Source organism: Pezoporus flaviventris, unplaced genomic scaffold, assembly GCF_033815535.1.
Source record: "Pezoporus flaviventris isolate CSIRO_AGI_PZ_B2104156 unplaced genomic scaffold, CSIRO_AGI_Pfla_v1 ptg000007l, whole genome shotgun sequence".
Lineage (NCBI taxonomy): Eukaryota > Metazoa > Chordata > Aves > Psittaciformes > Psittacidae > Pezoporus > Pezoporus flaviventris.
Window position 1 is genome coordinate 1,371,805 of NW_026892555.1, and position 7,888 is coordinate 1,379,692.

The 7,888-nt window shown below is 41.2% G+C and overlaps 1 long non-coding RNA gene across 1 annotated transcript; it reads right to left on the bottom strand.

Annotated features, from left to right (window-relative positions):
- Nucleotides 1-2,217: 2,217 nt before the first annotated feature.
- On the bottom strand, nt 2,218-7,617 carry LOC133266289 (uncharacterized). The gene is made up of 3 exons (XR_009742298.1): nt 7,245-7,617; nt 5,636-5,683; nt 2,218-2,351 (listed from the first exon to the last, which is right to left on the bottom strand). It is a non-coding gene; the product is annotated as an uncharacterized LOC133266289 (long non-coding RNA).
- Nucleotides 7,618-7,888: the final 271 nt, after the last annotated feature.

A 7,888-nucleotide genomic window follows, 5' to 3' on the forward strand; every position in this document is an offset into this window, starting at 1 on the left:
TCTCTCTAAGGCTGTATAAATCCAACTCATTCAAAATATGCTCAAACATAATCGAAGTGAGATTTGAACCTACTATGGGGGACAGATAATGGGGAACAGTGAGGGAAGGAAGGTGCAGTTGACATGAGATCTCATCTGTGACTCAAAACAGCTGCAGAGAAATGATGGTTCTTCTTCATTTGCAGTTCGAGAAGTGTAACCATGGAATGTATCAGGGTAATGCCCGTGATGGGCTCAAGACCTTAAGAGCTCAGAAGGTGGGTAGATGGTCCTGAGAGATCGTCTCAGTTATCTTTTTATTGGTAACGTAGATAGGATGGTTAAAAATGAACTGTTTTGGTTGGTGTTTCCCATGGAATAGGAGGTTTTACACTACATTCTGTACCTGCTTTAATTCAGAAATCCTTCTGCTTTGCCAAGGTTCCTTTTGGCTGACACTTTTGATTTTCTTCATTGTCTCTGATTTGCATTTTCTACTCGGTCAAAAACTCATACACTTCTTTATGATTATATGTTGTTTGTCTTAAAGGCTATTTATTTACAACTCTGGAGTGTGATCTATTGCCATCATTTATCCTAAAGCATATTAAAAACATTAAGAGGATTGATATGATAAAAGACATGACTCTCAGAGAGGAAAACCTTTCGCCTTCTTTAGCTGGATGTAGAGTGTTGGTTTGCAGTAGGTGAAAGATATTGTGGTTTTGTCTCTGTGTGTGTGTGTGTGTGTGGTTGGTTGTCAGATCCTCTCCTCTGTGCTTCTGCTCACTGGAGAAGTGTCTACACTTCCCAATGGATTTGCAGGGATCAGTGCAGAAAGAGGCACATACCACTGAGTGGTAGTCCTGGGACTGCAGGAGATGAGAAGACAGGTGGAAGGTGCTGATGTAGAGACCCAAATATCTCTGTAAGACTGATTTCAAGGTTTTCTTTAAGCAGGTACTGAACTTGGAGTACCTTAGAGAGTGTGATTAAATGCTGTGAAAATGTCACAGCATTTTGGTGGACACAAATTTTCCATCGAGCCCTCTGGCAAAGCACAGTGCAAAGGACAGCAAACCCCACATTACTCTTGTGAAGCAAGTTATTATTACAGCCATTTCTGTCTGGGAATGGGAGCTCAGGCTTGTTCAAAGTCACGAGCTTCAAGATCATACCAGTAATCAGTATGAGTTTCATAAAACCTTATTCCCCCTCCTAACGTCTTGATGAAAGAGCTTTCACCTCCTTCTACGTAAGTTTTGCAATGATGTCAATATTGAACTAACATCAAGCTTTCTCACCAGGTTTTTCTCCAGGCTTTCTCCCTCCCTTTCTCTTTTTCTCTCTTGACAAATGTTCATTGAAACCTGTAGAATTTATTTATAAGAATCATAGAATCACAGAATGGTTTGGGTTGGAAAGAACCTTAAGATCATTCAGTTCCAACCCCCTGCCATGAGCAGGGACATCTTACACTAGACCATGTCACCCAAGGCTCTGTCCAAGATGGCCTTGAACACTGCCAGGGGTGGAGCATTCACCATTTCTCTGGGTACCCTGTGCCAGTGCCTCAGCACCCTCACAGTAAAGAACTTCTTCCTTATATCAAACCTGTTCAATAACAGGGTTTTATCTTGATAACGCCCTTGCACTAAATATATTTCAAGTCCCTCTAGGACTGCTGTACAGTCTGACAGCATAAACCCCTTCCAAGACTGCCTCTACAGAGAATTATCTTCCTATCTGTTATCCTTCTTGATAAGACTTTTACAAGACTTTGCATTCATACAGGAGCATGTAGAGTATCTCCAGTATTGCCTTGATCCATGGTCACTTCAGTATCCATGGAATGTAATGATGATAATAAACTGGATACATAAAGATGTGCTGATCTATTCTGCTGAGGCTGCAGAGAGATGTAAGACAGGACAGGACCATCTCTGCTCAGCCAGCTCAACATGCTGCCCACAGTAGGCAGGTCAGCGCTTCTGACTTGAGATGTCTGCCAGAATCATTGTAAAATGATTGATTAAATCCTGTTTAAATCAACAAAGTGAGGGAGACACTCATCTCACAAACTTGCCTTTTAATAGTATTGAAGCAGCCTTTATTATCACCGCAGTAGTACCCAGAGAAATTCATATCATGTTTTTGAGTGTTTTCTGAGGTGACAAGAGATATAATCACAGTAAAATGTGTTTTTCAGAAGTTCCAGGCTGCATTTCCATGCCACGTCACAGCATCCTCCTCATCTTGGCACGATTCAGAGCTAGACTTTTCCCAGGGTTTTGGTCATGGTCCAAAGTGTCAGTGATGTTCAGGACAAAAGCAGATGTCGTTTGAATTCTTCTTTCTCTCGGTATTCCAGGCTGTGGAAATGTAAAGAGTGGGTTTTAGGAGGGTTGTTCAAAGGATTCCAATCTATTTTGTCTCCATCTCAGGCAGTGGGATGACAGGAGCAGCTGTAAGGGTCCTGTTTCAAAAGGAAGTAAAATGCTGACATAACAGAGAACACAAACCTTTGAGCATCTGGGTCATTTGAAAGTCTGCAAAGTCCATCTTAGTGTGGGAGATTTGAAAGCTTTTTGCTTTAACAACTAGAAAGCCAAAGAAGTTACCTGATCACCATCTGTAAGCATGTCTTTAATGCTGACATTTCAGAAGACCTATAGAAGATGCACTTTTGACTCAGGGGGTTTAATTTCTGAAGGGTTTATGCCAGATGACATTGAATATCATCTTTATATGACATTAAGTGTGTAATAGGCAGCTCCAAATGCCCACTGGGAAAAAAAAATGTGAAGATGAGTGCAAGCTAACAAAGATTAAATACTTTACATCTAGAGTAGAATACAAAAGGACTCGACAGATGGATATTGAAGTTGGATATGTGTAAGCTAGAGATCAGTGTTGTATTTATAACTGTGAAGGCAGCTACTAGATGGGAAAATCCATGTAGGGAAAAGATACTCAGAATTTTTCAGTCTAAGCCACTCTTAAAAAGTAGGTGCTTTTTCTATTGGAATGTAGTGACTTCATATGGAAGCTCATGGATGCCTTCAGTGCTCCACACTATGTCCCAAATTCCTTCCAAACTTTAACTTTTCATTAGTAGTGGACATAATACTTGAGATGAAGCTCCTTCTCCAAAGGAACTTCTTCTTTGGAGAACCTTCTCAAAGGATTTTGATACCAAACTCTGTAATTTTCTGAAGAAAGGAATTATTTGCAGACATGACAATTCCTGACAGATATTGGTCATTGGAGGGACATCACAGCATGGTGACACATCACAAGTGTTAGCAATCCTTCAAAGAGATTTCTCAGGTTTTTGTTTCTTCAGGGGGTATGGCTGTGTGTCTAGCTACAAACTAGGTAGTAGTTTGTAGCTACTATGTTGGGTTTTGTGGTATAGTGGATCATAGAATCTTAGAATAGTCAGGATTGGAAAGGACCTTAAGATCATCCAGTTCCAACCCCCTGCCATGGGCAGGGACACCTCACACTAGACCATGCTGCCCAAGGCTCTGTCCAATCTGGCCTTGAACACTGCCAGGGATGGAGCATTTACCACTTCCTTGGGCACCCTGTTCCAGTGCCTCAGCACCCTCACATTAAAAGGACTTCTTCTTCATATCTAACCTGAACTTCCTCTGTTTCAGACTGTACCCATCAATCACCCCTTGTTCTATCACTACCATCTTGGCTGGTTGCTTCCTACTGATGCCCTGTGAATAGGCATCCATCTTTGCTTCTATCCAGTTACTGCCATGAAAATAGTTTCCAATTGCAGCTGATCAGGGAAGCCAGAAAATATCAAGGAACTAAATATTCCTCCATCTTTTGTTCCATAGGAAATTTAAACTTGCTTACTAACCCAGCTACAGCCTGTGATGACACTGCAAACCTGCTTAAGAGCATTAGACAGTATGCCAGCATTTATCCACTCAGCAATGACTCTTAATTCCCATTACATTCAAATCCCCATCTTTCACTGGAGCTTGATTACAACGGTGATTAATTTTAAAGTCAACATATTTACCCCAAATACAACATCATTAAAAAGACTAAACATAAAACTGCATATTTACAAATATCTTAACTTGATGTGATTAGAACAAACAGCCTCCTCTAACCTTGTTTGGATACACGCAGATGAGCCCAAGCTTCTTTTCCACCTTTATATTTTCATGCCAATAGATGGCACTAGCATTTTCTCCATCTTTTACTACAGTGTTAGATTTCCATATGATACCTACTGCCCTTGCTTGGATTTTCAAAGGGTTGAATTGCTCATTTCCAAAGGGATGTTTTATCCTTGGAACATATATAATATCACTTCAGTTTTGCTTTCAGCTAATAAATTTCTGCATACTTCATAAAGCCTCAATGCCATGAGACTGACTTTTTCCCATTGTGAAAACAAAATGAATTGCAAGTTTTCATTTCCATACTGATGGGAGAGTCGCCCATAAAAAGCCTGCAGGATCTCAGTATAGGGTGCCTTAAAACTTCCATGGCTTTTCCCCCATCCTCAGTATGAAAATAGAAAGAAGTTGCTCCACTTCAATTATAGTTTTATTTGAAGAATGATCAGTGGGTTGCATGAAAAGCAGAGAGATTAAAAAGTGTGAATAAGATTCTCAGTTTATTTTACTTTATCCCATAAACTCAGAAACTGGTTGAGATTCCCTTCTCATGCAATGTATGCCAGCTTAGCCTTTCTAATTAAACCCATATTTTGGAAAATGCATTTTAACATTCTAGAGGTGCTCTTGTCTGTTGCCATTGTACGGGCCTTGTGAATTAAAGAGAAAACTCAGATGGTCATTGTCATCCCAAACCATTTATTTTCATATGCCTGTGCTTAGGAAAGGCTGATGTTGTGAATGGCTCCTCCAGTGTTAGAGAGTATCGATGGATCTGTATTTCAGAGGGTATCAGGAGTAAACAGGGTATAGATTCAGTTAATTGCCTTGTCAGAGCATCTCTATAGGAAGTGTCAAGGAAAACCTGAAAAGATTCCCCAGTTCCCCTGCTGCTAACAAAACTGGTGTTTCTCCAACTTGAGAGGTTATGCTAAAGATAAAGAGAACTGCAGAAATGCCTTTCCCTTTTTGCTATCATCTGCTACATACTGAAGAGGATTCAACGGGACCTCAGATGAATCCGTCAACCGAGACAGCCTGTGGAGTCTAATTAAGAAACATGCAAATCTTATATGCACACATTGGTCATACTCCCTCCATTCCCACCCACTCTACGTGGATTTAGGACACAGACATGAGTTAAATTAAGGCTGATGATGGGAAAGCCCCCCTTGTGTCGTTCTAACATCAGGTCATGCCTAACAAGTTATGACATGAACCCAAAGGAGCAAGTCAATCCTGGCCCCTGTGACATTCATTCTCATCAGATTTCTGTATTACTGATAGATCTGCTTCACTGTGGCAGGTAACTGTCAGCTGGCCCAGGGCAGCAGCATCTTGCATTTGCAATTTAATGCCTACAACAGTTGCAGTGTCTTTGTTCGCTAACACAGAACTAATTAACATGCCAGTTAAAGGCACCTGGGCTTTGACATGGGAACAAGCAGAAGGTGCAGAAATTAAACCACTACAATTAATTATGTTTGCCTCTTTGAGTAAGACACCGGTGTCCTGGGATTTCCTGTCTGTCTTCGTTCCCTTTGTTCATCTTCCTTCCTGGCAATAAAGCAACACTTGTAGAAATTAACTTGGTGGAAATTGATTAAAGGTGGCCATTGTTTGCCCATGATAGTAATTGTCTACAATGCCTGGTGATGGGAAAATGTGCGCATACAGATGTAGGAACATGCACGTTAATCTCCTCTGCTCAAGCTGGAAGTGGTAGGGAGTGAGTCAAGGAGGTGAGCTCAGTCAGAAAACATGGAAAGGAAGAGAAATAAAATGAAGGTTACAGGAAGGAAAGTGAGTTCAGCAGCAGCATCCAGTGAGACAGAGTATTCCACAAGTATTACACCCAACTGAGACAACACAGTAAAAAACCCCATATAGTGCGTTACAGAATTGGGTCTGATGGCTGTGACTTGAGGTTTCTTGTAATTAGCATGAGTTTTGACTTTGGCCTTCTTTCCTCCTCCAGTTTATGCAGGTAAAACAGTACTGCCCAAGGATTAGATCAAGCATATCCACTTGAGATTCATCCTGTTATAACCTGAGTGGGAAGAGATCTTTGTTTTTCCTTCTGATCTTACCCTACTAGAAGATGAACATGAGGGGAATCTTTCTGGCCACATGGCTTCCCTGTTCCCTAATGGTTCCCTGTCCTATCCTTGGTATACCCCCTATAGAGGAAGGAAAGCTTCATCTGCCTCCATCCATCTTTCATTTAGTGAAAATGGAAATAGGACGTGAGGGAGTCCAAGACTGCAGATGAAAGCAGGGATTATCCTTTGCAATTTGCCATCACACCCATGAGCTGTTGCTAATGGTTTTAGCCTGATAGCCAAGTGTTATCAGAGGCTGTTACAGATGACTACTCAAGAAAACAGGTAAGTAAGGAAAGCTGATTGTGGAAAAACACAGAGGGCAAAAAGCATGCAAAACCTAAGGGATGAAATTAGTCAGGGAGCAAGCAGGCCCTGTTCTGGTAGCTGAGATCCCCGTTGTCTAATAAAACTTCATTATTCTTTCCATTATTAGTAGAGCCTGAGACCTTAAATGAGAAAGAAAGAGCAAAAAGCAGAAATAATTTTGGAATGCTGCAGCTCCATGAGGAATTTGAAAAAATGGGTTTATCTCTCTCTAATGTCATTGTATCTCTCTATTCCTTTAATTTCGCTTCTATTCATCATCAACAAAAACTAATCTGAAGTATTTTTACTACTTTTTCAGTGTATTTTTTAACACATTATTATGCATCTGTCTGCATAATAATTTCCCCCAAGTCCTTATAAGGATTGTAATAATCCCTTCATGTTAACTTTTATTATTTGATTTCCAATTTCCTCATCTCCAAAGCAAGGGCATGGGGAAATATGTGTATTAACAAATAGAGCTCGCAGCAATTGCTACTGAAAATGATCATCAAAAAGAGGATGTTTGAACTGTCTCACCAGGGCAACAATATTCACATAGGTATGTTTCTATCAACCTGGGTTGCAGCCATGAGATCATAAGGGCAGAGGAACTGGTTGAGACCAAGCATAAGTAACCTGTCTGCCATCAATCAAATCAGGATGACAGAGTAAGAAAAGAGCAAGCAGGGGTGATACAGACCCAATTTTCTCCCATCTTCCAACCATTTGCAGTTCACACCTGAGCCTGTTGTAGCTTGTCTGTTTATTAATCTGCAACAGGAACCTTTTCTGAGTGCTCTTGCAGTTTAAAGGATGGCCTGAACCCAAACTGCAATTCTGCAAGCAAAATAATCCCTTCAAGAAGCTCTTCAGATCTATAACTGTACTGAATTTGGCAGGATAGAGTTAATTTTATTCAGAGTAGATAGGATGGGGCTGTGTTCTGGATTTGTGCTGGAAACAGTGTTGATAACACAGGGATGTTTTAGCTATCGCTGAGCAGTACAAGGCAGTAAAGGCCTTTTCTGCTCTTCACCCCACCAGAAAGTAGGTTGGGGGTGCACGAGGAGTTGGGAGGGACACAGCCAGGACAATTGACCCTACCTGACACAAGGGATGGTCCAGACCATATGATGTAATAATCAAGCCTATAAAGCTGGGGGAAGCAGATGGAGGCAGAGGGTGTTAGGGGTGATGGTGTTTGTCTTCCCAAGTCACCATTACATGTGATGGAGCCCTGCTGTCCTGAGGGTGGCTGAACCCCTGCCTGATCATGGGAAGTGGTGAATGAATTTCTTGGCTTACTTTGCTTGTGTGAGCAGCTCTTGCTTTAGCTATTAACCT